At 33.2% G+C, this 13,812-nt stretch overlaps 1 protein-coding gene across 7 annotated transcripts in view; it reads left to right on the top strand.

Moving 5' to 3' along the window:
• LOC107982113 overlaps window positions 1–13,812 on the top strand; it is a 729,835-nt gene that overhangs the window by 290,958 nt on the left and 425,065 nt on the right. The gene's annotated exons all lie outside the window — the stretch shown is intronic.

Raw genomic sequence — 13,812 nt, 5'->3', positions numbered from 1 at the left:
ATAAAAATAATAGAGCAAATTACAATTTTGGTTTTTATACTCCTTACGAAGATCTTTTTTTTGCAGTTTTAAAAACCATTGTTAATTGTGGTTCTAAATTTTCCAGCGTCTATTTTAAACGATTATTTTATTAAATTTTAGCAATTTAGAAATAGGCATAGAAGATAGCATCGGTTTTGACCTAAATGTTGTTAACTATGTTTCAAATATTTTTTACCTGTATTGGGCTAATATTTTTTAATATTAATATTAAAAAATATTAATATTAAAAAATATAAATAATGATTCTAGAATCGTCTATGTATCGTTCTCATTATATATTTTTACCAAAAAGATTTCATTACGTTCTGAAAAATGAATTATGTTTGTCATAATGCTTCTAAATAAAAAAAAGTATTTAATTCAGTTCAATTCAACAAAGATAATGCTAACGAATGGTAATATTATAAAACGATGCTCACAACGAAGACTAACACACTTCAAATTTTAAACGAAAACTAGCACAACTCACGATTTGCCGCGATGAGTAGCACAGTTCAGAAATGCCGTCAAGACTAGTACAACTCGCGACTTTATATTACTTAAAATGCGAGTATTTTACGTTTTTATTGGGTTGTTTTGTTTGTTAAGTTGTCATGAAAACCTTGGACAAAGATAGACAAACCTCAAAGTTTTAAAAGATTTCGGAAATTTTAGAAGGTTTCTAAAAAAATGAATAATTTAATAAAATGTTTGTAAAAAATTATTGTATTTGTGAAAACAATTTTAAATTCGGTGAAAAGTTGTAAATTGTGAATATCTGAAAATGTTAATTAGGGACAGTTTCGCAAAAGTCGGGTAATTTTTATAGAAATTGGTTGTTTAAAGTTTGAGTAGTGCTAGTCTTCGCGCGAAATGATGAATTGTGCTAGTCTAGCGTGCGTTAAATGAGCTACTTATGACGGGAAACTTGAACAGTGCTACCCTTCGTAGGGAGCGACGATATACGATAATGTTGGGTGGAAGTAAAAATTTTGAAAAATAAAAATTTAAGATGAGAAAATCACGCATTGATTTATAATATGAAAAGTAAAATTGAAACTAAAAATGTTAGAAAGGTAAGATTGTTAAGATAATAAATTTCAAATTTGAAATTCAAAAATAAAATACCTCAAACTCGTGATATTTTTATTTGGTAATATTTTAATTTGATAACTGCTTTATACAAATTTTATATTTAAAAATTTGGTTTTAGACTTTTTGCCTTTTGTAATTTAACGCTTTCTAAATTTTATTTTTTTAAATTTTGACCCTCAACCGACAATGTTATTTAAGTTATGTCGACATGATATCATTTTATATATTGATAAGCGGTCTTAAATATGTATGTGTATTGTGTATATGTATGTATGTGTGTGTGCACATAAGAATTGGAAGAAAATAATGAATTTTTGAATTTCAATCTAGGGCACACCTTTCTCGAAGGATTGTGTGTGTGCAGATTGTAAACATATTTTTGTATTTTTTTTTTAAATACAAAAAAAAATCTCTAGAGATAAGAAACTCACCATGAGATAAGCAGTATTATTTACAAAATTGTGACATATTTTTTAGTCGGATTCGTCTTTTAAATAGGATTACACATTCTTTACCTTTTCCAGTAACCTTGGCCTAAGCTCAAACAATCGTGATGTAACAATGGAGGACACTAGCGGAATGCATAGCTATGACAAATGCGAAACGTGCCTCCGTTAACGCGTCAGCTAGTAAATAATCCCTACTGTAAAAAGTACGCAATAATATGACCCTGACGTAGACGCTGACAGGAATCCAACTGCGTATCAGCAGGAGGTACTGTCAGCAATGCGATGAATCCATGGGGAGTAAGACAGGTCGCAAGACCCCACAGCAGGATTCCTCACTTCTGTCATGCTGAGACAGAGAGTACTAGGTAGCTCTTACCACTCAGCACTTTTAGATTTGTAAAATAAAAGGACTAAAGTAGCGAATGAAAACGCACCGTTAAGTGTACTTGGAATTTTCAGACTTGCATTATGACATTACTTAGTAAACATCCACGAAATCGTACTAATACTATTCACGACCTTGCGTTTGACTAAAAAATCAAGCTCAAAGTTTTTCTTTTAAGACTAGCAGGCAAGAAAGTAAAGGAATGTTTTGAGGAAATATGATGTACAGCCAGAGTGATACATACACATATTTATGTACAAATATACACCCATACACACACATACGCACTCAAGAATAAATAAAATTCTTTATTTTACTAGATAGAGAGAAAGAGATTCTCACAGTTACAAAACTTACTTTTATGTATTCATTGACTCGAATATGCAAACCTAATACATACAAGCAATCCTTTACACGTATGAAAACGTAAACATTTTCCGTATGTAGTACTTATATGGTGATTTTTAATGAGATCTCACTCAAAATTACGGCTAGGATCTCATTTAAAATCTCATGTTACATTTTTTGTACAATCATATTACATGTACACCTATTTTCCAATATATATATTTTTATATGCCTTAATTAATGTTGATTTTCTTATGTTTTTGATCTATTATTGATTTTGACTTATGAATAAAAATGGGTTTTTGACGTGAGAACTCTCTTCTAATCTCGTATGAGATTTTGCAATAGGTTAGTCAGGTTAGTCAATAAATGATAATATTAAAAATTATATATCAAAGACAATCGATATGTATCTCGGGTAAGGGTGGAAATTTTATAAAAAAATAATTACAAAGCGCAAAGATTAGTAAATCAAAATTTCCGAACTGCAATTTTGGAATGAAAAACTTTACAAAAGACAAATGTTGAATTAAAATATTGCGAAAGGGATTTTTTAGTAACTTTAAAGATTTAGTTTTTCAAAATTATACCTTTTCAATATTTAATCACTTAAATTTGTATCTTTCCTTAAAAATTAATTTGTAATTTTGTCCTTTTAAATATTTATTTTTCAAATTTTTATCCATCGCCCATGTATCCCTCTATGCACGAAATAATATAATTATATGATTCTATATATAAGCATATAAGAGCATATATAACTAACTATATATACATCATATTTATTTAAATACATATACTGATAATAGCGTAAAGTACTAGCAAATATATTAATTTATTATTCATAAAGTACATAAAACTATTAATGCGATTTTTTTTAATGTATACGTTTGAAAAGCAGATGCGCAGAATTTGCAAGTTACAGAAAAAGAATTTCTTTGCGATTTTTAAAAATAAGATTTAAAATTAAAAAATCAACACACTGTCAACAATCATTTCTTATTACTTCAAGAAGCATAATATCACTATAGCTTTGAGATGAAAATCCGCTTTTAGTTTAATGATTCTTCTTCACATAATCTAAATCTTCTAATAATTAATCCGAATCATCTTGAGAAAAGTAATGAGTATTATCATAAATATAAAAAATCAAGCAAATTTCTCTTTATTATAGAAGAATTATTTCGAGATAAAACGAATGTTCATCTTGTAACTATAGTAAGATAAATTTTTTTTCTAATTAAGAAATGATTTTCGTTAGTGCAGGCAAATTAGAATATGCTGACTAGTGGATACAAAAAAAAGATGATTTATTTATAAACTGAGATTCTGAAATGAAAAAATTTATAAAACAAAAATGCTGAATTGAACTACAATTACGAAAGGGAATATTTGTGGTTAAAATATTGCGAAAAAGGTTTTTGAAATCAAGTGGCGCGGTAGCGCCACGAAGGCGAGTTTGAGAAGCAGACGAAGCCGCGTCGCCCGTGACACTATTTACTTCTATATTGGTGTTCGGATTTTTCATGATACAGAAAAAAATGCTTATTGTTACTGTTCGTAAGATTTTTTGACTTATTAGTATGTTTTCTGAGCTAAACTATGATTTCCAACAAAAATATTAGCGAAAAGGCTGCTTATTTTTATAATATGTGAGTGTATAATCCACAAATGCTAAAATTACTTTTTTCTTCTTTAGCCCGAAATGTGAAAGGACCGTTGAGTTAGCCGCAAGAAGTGTTAGGACCGTGAAGTTTGCCGCAAAGCTATATACAGATGAGAATTGTTTTCTCAAGAAAATATAATAATATATTACGATATTTTGAATTAAGAGGTTGCCAGTGCATACTCTGCGTTCCGGAGCTGTAATAGTAACTAGCTTGCCAGAGTAGCCGGTGACAAGGTCTAGGTGGCGTGCTCCGTGGTTTTTTGTGTCTAGGTATAAAAATCATTCGAGGAAGGTGTCTAGAGGTACAGGGTAGCCGATAACGACGTCTAGTTAGTTAGCCCCGTGGTTTTTGGTGTCTAGGTGTAAAAATTATTCAAGGGCGGTGTCTAGTCGATGTACAAGGTGGCTGATGACGAGGTCTAGGTGGTGCGCTCCGTGGTTTTTGGTGTCTAGGTGTAAAAATTATTCAAGGGAGGTGTCTAGATGTACAAGGTGGCTGATGACGAGGTCTAGGTTGTGTGCTCTATGGTTTTTGGTTTCTAGGTGTAAAAATCATTTAAGGGCGGCGTCTAGGTGTACAGGGTGGTCGATGACGAGGTCTGGGTAGTTCGCACCGTGGTTATTGGTGTCTAGATGTAGAAATAATTCGATGGTGATGTATATTAGAACAATCAGTGATTTCATCTTAGTAATAAAAATGTTACAAAAAAGCTGTGGTCGAATGGTGCTAAAGATGCTTATATTTTATTTTTACGACTTTGAATATGAAATAATCTAAACAATTTAAAAAAAAGGATTGAAATCTCTAAAAAAAAATTAACTCTTAAAAAAGTAAAAGGTTAGGCGAGTTTGATGTATTCCGCAACAAAATGACAGATAGAAAAGACCTCATGAGATCAATCAAACAAAGTCAAGTTTATTATATTTAATCGTAATGAAGCAAAGAACAACTCTCAAGATAATTACTACGTAACTTGCCACGCCCGTTTCATTGTACTTATAGTGTTTGTATGACGTTCTAATATATATAAAAAGAAAATTTAGTTGTTCACCAATAAACAAAATGAAACGGGCATGGCAAGTGACGTAGTAATTATCTTGAGAGTTGTTCTTTGCTTCATTACGATTAAATATAATAAACTTGACTTTGTTTGATTGATCTCAGTTCTTTTCTATCTGTAATTTTATTGCGGAATACATCAAACTTGCCTAACCTTTTACTTTTTTAAGAGTTAATTTTTTAGAGATTGTACCTTTCTAATATTTTGGGATTTAAATTTTACCTTTCGTTACAAATCAATTCGTAATTTTCTCCTTTTAAATCTTTATTTTTCAAAATATTTACCCTTACACTATTGGTTGTTATAGTTGGATACGTAGAAGACATCATTGGTGAAAAGACTTTTAATAATTGAATAAAAAATCAAGAATTTATATTTTATACAAGTTCCCCTAGTGGAAATAAAAAATGTAATAAAGTGTAATAAAATGTAACAAATTGTACTATTTTGTAAGTTTTTGTTGGATTTCGGACCTTTTTTACGTTTTATTACAATTTATTACAAATTCATTGATCCAGGATTTCATGGGGGTCTATTCTTTGAAATGACAAATGTAACAATACGTAAAAAGTATAACAAAATTATCTGTAAGCGTAATATTATATACGAAAATGGCGACTTTTTTCTTTTCTTACTTCTGCTTACATCCTTTTACTTTTTCTTACAATTTATTATGCATTGTTACATTTTATTATAAAATTAATAATTAAAAAAATATATTGTCTATATTAGGCGATAAAATAACATGTAATAAAATGTAATAAAATGTAAAAAAAAAGTTAAAAGGTCTGAAAATGTAAGAAAGTGTACAAAAACATAGGAGAAAGAAGGTCCGAAATCCAACAAAAAGGTACAGTTTCTAATATTTTCTTACATTTTTTTACGTTTTATTACAATTTATTACAATTCATTACATTTTTTTCACTAGGGTCCTTAGATTATAATAAACAAATGTTGTATTTTAATTAATATTATCTCACAGATTCACAACTTGTAATAGTTCAAGCTCGTATTCAAATGTTTCATCGATATCACACTTAATTCTTATACCATCGTTATTATTTAAAAATCCGCTGCCAATTTATTAGCACGTAGCTTCCTGCAACTAAATTTATAGGTCCAATAAATAAAATATTGTTGTAATATACAGTATATCTGCCTACTAATGTATGAGGCGGTTTTTGATACATAATTTAATATATAAGTTTTGGATGGTTCATTGTCCAAAAGTTTGCAGACCCCACTGTTTTTTTATTATGGGATACGAACACTGCCGTCAATTTTTTTTCACAGAAATTCACGCATGTTTACACGTGTTCCTAACCAACCTAACCATCAAAACAACAGGCTATTGATTAGATAGGTCGCTCGCGCAATTTTCAAGAAATCGATTTTTGCATTTTAGCTTTTTAATAGAAAACTGCTCAACGAAATCGTTTAAAATTTTAGCAGCAGATAGCTTTTTTTATGGCGAATCACCAAATAAAATTTTAACGTCTGGAGGTGCAATCAGAAAATGCATGTTACTAGGATCGAAGTTTTAAAAAAAAGTTTGAATTTGAGCGCTAGTGGGTTAAAAATAGTTGTTCAGGTAAAAAGTTGTCTATGTTTGAAAGTAGAAAAAATTATTGCTTATTAATTATGGCTGTTTTTGATCTTTATTCATTGCCACATATATACATAACTGATGAAACCATTAAAATATTAATCTAAATTTTGAAAGCGAAAGTAGAATAAAAGAACTTTGATTTGAGGGCCAGATGGTTAAAATTGACCGCTCGGATCAAAAGTTATAAGGATTTTAGAAATGGGAAAAATCGAGATATTTATGATTTTGTGCTGTTATTAAATGTAAACAACTTTTTGCAACACGTGCATAAATAAGACCTTTTTTTGGCGCCTATAAAGTGGACCAAACATAGGGTTTCCCGAGCGTCAGACAAAATGTAGAGCAAGAGTCCCTGGGTCATAATACATGTATAAATTAATCCATTTTCGCTCCCTATAAGGTAGAACGAGCTTACAATAATTTGAGAATCGGAAATCGAGAGGAGCAAAAATGGTCGTTTTCGCCCTTAGGGTTATAAAAATATGTTATAAAAAGCACGGTGAACAACGAGGGGCGAATGTGCTCTTCCAGACTCGGCGCCCTCGACTACCATTCGTGCTCAAACATCATCCTCGCTTGGAAAAGCTAATTTTCGCCCCTTGTTGTACAATGGCTAGTTGTCGTTCATTTTTTCCATATTAAATTTCCATAAGAGAATTTAAACTGCCCGGCAAAAAAATAAATATTTCGAAATTTTGGGAATGCAAGGTTTTTCGTGTTCTGGATGGCCTAAGGAACCTAAAAAAGTTGGCTTGGTAGGTCTGCCCTCAAATTTGAATTTTGTTCGCTAGGAAAAGTGACCGGTTTTCCGTGGATTTGCACATATCTGTGGTCTATTAGACATACTTCGGAATACGGTACAGGAGAAATAAGTAACTGTTGATTTTAACAGCGTGAAAATTTATTTTACAAGACCCTTTCTTCCTACGTACGCTTATGACTATATAATAATATTTATGCAGACTTTAGGCTTCCCGAGTCGATTTGGACATGGTAAAATTCTCAATTATCTCAACCCACACAGCATGAAATATTTCCGAAATATTGGAACGAAATATTTGAAATCTTCCAGGAATCTTTCGACGAAATATTTCTGAAATAATGTTATGTCCCTCGAATTCCTATATTGAAATATTTATTGAAAGAATTCAGAAATATTTCTGAAATTTTTCACGAAATATTTCTGAAATTTTTCACGAAATATTTCAGAAATATTACTGCAATAATATCATTTCATAAAATGCCCCGCCTTGCAAATCTCTCATGAAATATTTCCTTAAAATATTTCTGAAATGTTTCTAAATTATTTTGTGGCACGCAGTCTCCTGGGATTTGTATTTGAAATAATTCTGGAATATTTAAGCAAGCTTCCGTAACATATTTCTTTAAAATATTTCTGATTTATTTCTGAATTATTTCAGTGTTTAATATTTACTGGAAAATTTGCAGTAAATTAATTCCGGAACATTCCAGAAAACTTCCATAAAATTTCTTTAAAATATTTCGGAATTATTTCCTAATTATTTCAGTGTTCGATATTCACCTGAAAATTTTCAGTATAATAATTCCGGAATATTCCAGAAAACTTCCATAAAAATTTCTTTAAAATATTTCTGAATTATTTCGTAATTCTTTCAGTGTTTAATCTTCACCGGAAAATTTTCAGTATAACAATTCTGGAATATTCCAGAAAACTTTCATAAAATATTTCTTTCCTAGATTTGAGCAACATATCAAAATTATTTCTCAGCCCATAGTCTCCTGGAATTTGTATTTGAAATAATTCTGGAATATTTAAGCAAGCTTCCAAAATATATTTCTTTAAAATAATTCTCATTTCTTTCAGAATTATTTCTGTGTTTAATATTTACTGGAAAATTTGCAGTAAAATAATTCCGGAACATTCAAGAAAGCTTTCATAAAATATTTCTTTCCTAGATTTGAGAAACACTTCTGAAATGTTTCTAAGTTTAATAATCACTATAAGTTACTAGTGAAATGATGATTCAGAAATATTTCTGAAAAATTTAATAAAATATTTCACCTGAAATAATTCAGAAATATTCCACATATCTTCCGTGAAATATTCTTCAAATGTTCCCAAATTGCTTGAAGGTACAGTCGCCGGACACAATAACTTTGCTTTACGCGCCACAACATGGCGGCTCTTGTTAATTGGACTCCTTAGATCGGTCATGACTATCAGGAAAGCGATATCTGACGTCATGGCCGTCCTAACCTTCTTCTTCTTCTTTTTATGGCCGTGGTTCGCTGTCTATGCGACTGCGAAGCCGATGCGCCACCTTGTTCTGAAAGCCCAATCAACAAGAGACCCGCCGCCATATTGTGGCGCGTAAAGCAAAATTATTGTGTCCGGCAACTGTACCACGACACCGTGAATATATCTTATTTTAAATATATAATTGTAGTAAATACACAAACAGTTTGTATCTTTGCTTTTACGCCATCGGCTTTCGTAAACTAGTTAATGTTGATTAATGAAGTTTTAAAAAAAAGTTTGAATTTGAGCGCTAGTGGGTTAAAAATAGTTGTTCAGGTAAAAAGTTGTCTATGCTTGAAAGTAGAAAAAATTATTGCTTATCAATATGGCTGTTTTTGATCTTTATTCATTGCCAATGTTCCATTGAAATATTTCCGAAATAATTACATGATAGTTTGCGAGACATATGTATGGAATAATTCTGAAATCTTTCAAGAAATATCCAAAATTTATTTGAAAAGTTCCAATAAAATATTAAAGAATTATTTCATAAGTATTTCAAGAAATGTTCCATTGGAATAATGAAGAAATAATTATGTAAAAGTTTACAAGATATATCTATGGAATATTTCATAAATTTTTTGATAAATGTTTAAAAATTCGTTACAAAAGTTCCAAAGAAATGTTTAAAAAAGATTCCAAAAATCATCCGCAAAATATTTCAGTGTATTATTAAGTAAATAATTGTGAGCAATATTTTATGAAATATTTATGTAAGATTTCCTAAAGAACATATTGAAATATTTAAAAAGGAATTTCATAGATTCCAACAAAATATTTATGGAATATTTCTGAAATATTTCACGAAATATTTCCATTGAGTCGGTTGATAGCTCTTCTATGGAATATTACTGGAAGGTTTCAGAAATATTCCGTGGATATATTTCACTGAAATATTTCATTGAATTCTTTCATGCTGTGTGGGAATACGCGAAATGCGAGCTAAAACATTTTTATTTACATTTTTCCCAGTATGGACAATACGAGCATTCTCCAGTATGGCTAACGCGATATCCTTAAAAATGTAGAAAATATTTACTTCTATAAAAAAAGAGTCTTGAATGTTCGTCGATAATTTAGTTGGGAAATGATTTTAATGATCCAACGAACTAAACGTCGATTATACTTATTTCTCTACATTTTAGACGTCTTAGCATCCCTTTTCAAGAGTTCGAAAGATTTATGAGGTATAGGGATATACCTTATCAAGATAGATTTAATAGTAACTGACGAGAGCGTTAGAGTTTATAAAGAAAGTATGAGTTGCGAGGACACAATGGCTGAATTACGATTACAGAGGGCTGTTTTAGGAACAAATCCATATGACATATTACATTACGATACATGTGACCTAAGTAACACTTCTGTACAGCGTAATCAGGACCTGACGCCATGCAAAAAAGTGCTACTTAGGTCACGAGTATCGAATAGAATTTTACAGCCAATAAGCTAAAATTATCCATACTGGGGGCAACTTTTTCAATACTCGTAAAATCAACGTTTTACATTTATGCAGATAACTTTTTTAAATGACGAGTTCGACTTGCGCCAATTTTTTTTCCTGATAAAAAATGGACTAGAAAACACATAGAAATTTTGTATTTAAACTTTTATCGTGTCAATTAAAAGTGATGCCCGAAATAGCTAACGGTATCCATACCGGGCGCATCTCCCCTATGCCTATCAATCATGGATGTTTTTTGACCTTTTTGATTGCCATTGCCCAACAACGTGGTAGGCATTTTTATTATTCATGTTTATAGTTATAAATATTTTAATTTTAATGATTAACTAGTGTCACGGACGAGCACCAGGCTCTCCGTCAGCACATCCGGTGGTACCACCGACGATGCAGGCGCATCGTCAGCGAGGTAAGCCGCCACCTGAGAGCTCGCGCGTGCAGAAATACAAGGTATGTAGCTCGCCGTCGACGAGTTGCATCGACGACAGAGTGGGCAGATCACCGGCGACCACCAAACTGGACGGAACTCCCTTTTTGAGACTAATACACGAGCTTGTTCTCCACCTCTGCCTTCTTATTTCTGCGCCTCCAAGTGCTCTCTGGGAGCACCCACCCATTCCGTGACATCTGGCATCCCTACGTAATTTCTAAAGAAATTGGAGGAAAGCAGCACGTGGCACCAAGATAGCCACCGCAGAATACAACAGCGAAAAGTCAAGGAGAATAGAGAACTCAGCCAACAAAATCAACGAGATCGCCAAGGCTCACGACAACCGACGGAGCTAAAAAGATAACGCAAATCGAAGCCAATATCTACCGGCTAAAGCGTCAAGTCTTGACTGCGAACCAAGTCTCAAATAATCCACAAGTCCATCTGGGCCCACAAAGTCGATCTTCGGCCCTCAAAGTCCATCTGGATCAACGAAGCCCATCTGGGCCAACGCACAAGCAGCAAAACCGTCGGCGCGGACTAGCCGCCGACGAGCCAAGCAGCTCAGCAGCCGCTACAACCAGACAACCGGAGCCAGCACCAGCCTCCACGCGCAGCACAGTGTTGGCGCGGACCAGCCGCCGACACGCACGATTGCAGACGAAACCACCAGCCCAGCCAGCTGCCATGCGTACAGCGACCGTTCTCTTAGTCACCGAAATGTAAGTCCCTTCTTGCTACTATTGCAGCTTGGCTCGGGTATTTGATATTTACGGGAGTGCCGTCAGTTTTATTGCAAAAAGTTTAACCGGTTTAACGCGTCGAATTCGTGCCTACAAAAAGCACGCCGCGATCAATTTGTTTAAAATTAACACAAAGAAAAAACATGAATCAGCACGAACTGCCAGACGGAGATGATCAAATGAGCATCCCGAAAGTCTTTAACATATCCCCGGACGTATTTATGTCAACTGAGCAGAGCAAACGCAGAGATTTCCCCTTCGCTTCCCGAAAACGATTTTCAAGGATGCTCTTGGCTGACATAGCAAAAACTGAGAGGGATCTCGCAAACGACCTGCAATTTCAAAAAGCAGTGATTAAGATAAAGAAATCAGTATGTAAATTCGACTGCGTGAGTGCGCGTACGCTCCGAGAGGTGTTGTACAACGTAGAAATTACCGAAGAAAAAAAATATCCCGTGTTTTTAAAAGCTCTTACCGAAGCAGAGCATATTAAAGCTGGATATATTTCTGAGAGACAACGTCGCACGACTTAACCATGAGCGCCGATGGGGATTCTGCGCCGAGCTCTGAGTCAGAGGTTGATACATACTCTGAGGCATATTACGGGTGCGATATCATATCGGACAATGGACCCGGCAGCGAGAAAATCGTCGTCAATTCGGAAATTAAGCTCCGCGGTAATTCGGAAACAACGCGCAGTGCAAAAAACGAGTCAGAGTTAGAATTAACTAGCCATGAGAGATCCGCAATTATTTGAAAGAAAATAGGCGCAAAAAATGACGATCGAATTTATCACGCGGCGCTTGGAGAGCTCGTACGAAAATCGGACGGAAACAAAATACGCCAAACCTACGAAAGCAGCCGATCCACTGCAATAAAGGTTACGGAAAAACTGAACCTACTGCGCCCGTTCTCGATTATGCACTGGTCGATAAAAATGTTTCAAAAAAATTTAAGCCCAATCGCCGCGTTGTCAAACATAGCTGTTTAAACTTATTAGATTTCGGCAACAATTCGAGAAATAAAATCAGAAAAATCGCCGGTGACATCAAGATCTTGGTTCCGAAGCTCAAAACTAATCGAATGGCTCACGCTAAAAAGAAAAAACATGTACAAGCTGATTTGAGCGGAATGAGCCGGGCCAAGGCAATCCTTGATAATAACTAATATCCAGTTGATCAGAAATAACCGGACTCTTGCAACAGAGCAAACTTAATGGCAATTATCCTATTCAATGGCAATCCGAATATTTTAGAAAAATTAATTCAGCTTTGGTTGCGTTTACTATGGCTCGCAGCAATTTGCAACGAAACGATGACTAGCTTGCGCTGCACGCGTCAAGGCTACACTGTAAAAGAACGCGGAACAGCCGGGTCAAATATCGATGGCTTAACATCCGTTTTCCGAAATAGAAAGATTTGAGCGATCTAATTTATCGAGACGTCGCATAATTTAGGTTTAAGAAATTAAATAAAATAGATGGTTAGAATAAAAAAAAATATATATACACGAATAATAATTACATAAAATAATATAATTACTAAGTAAAAACGAAAAACCAACCTAAAACGTTTTTAAATCATATGACTTAAAAATAACCAAGATAAATTCACGGCACAAGATTTGATTTTTTTAAGGATACTGAGACGGGTCATATTTTGCTCAATTCTTTAATTCACAAAAGATTTATAGCTCGCTCAAATTTAGTGAAAAAGTTTACAGAAAATAATAAAAGAACCGCTACGTGTCAAACAACAACTAATTTTGTCGAGCAAAGCTTTTTAAAATCTACGAACCCAGCTTCATTTGTTTTTTTACTGTTTTTTTACGTGGCACCGGACATGCCGATTAGAGAATACAACATAGAACAAAATTTACAACAATTGCAAAAAAACAGTAAAAAAAAGACGAATAGCAATAAACTAATTAACAAATTAAATAACTATTCACGTAAAAATTCAGCGAAAAAGACGCGACCGACGAGCACATGAAACATAATATCACATAGACACACTCTCCGTACATACCGGGTGTCCTGAATCAATTAAGATTCTACATTGCCATTAGGAAAATAATTGATCCTATTGCTCTCTACCTTACTTTATTCTATTGCATTTTTAATTATTTTCTTAACTACCATTTTTATAAGTTCAATAAAGTAAGCTTATAATTTACAACGCTGATGCTGGGATGCGAAAATCGAAAAACGAAGTGAAAACGTATAAATCGAAGAAGTAAACGATTAAATCAATAGAACAT

Source organism: Nasonia vitripennis, assembly GCF_009193385.2.
Source record: "Nasonia vitripennis strain AsymCx chromosome 5 unlocalized genomic scaffold, Nvit_psr_1.1 chr5_random0007, whole genome shotgun sequence".
NCBI classification, from domain to species: Eukaryota; Metazoa; Arthropoda; class Insecta; order Hymenoptera; family Pteromalidae; genus Nasonia; species Nasonia vitripennis.
Note: the sequence above shows the minus strand (reverse complement) of the source record. Positions and strands in the feature narration are given on the sequence as shown.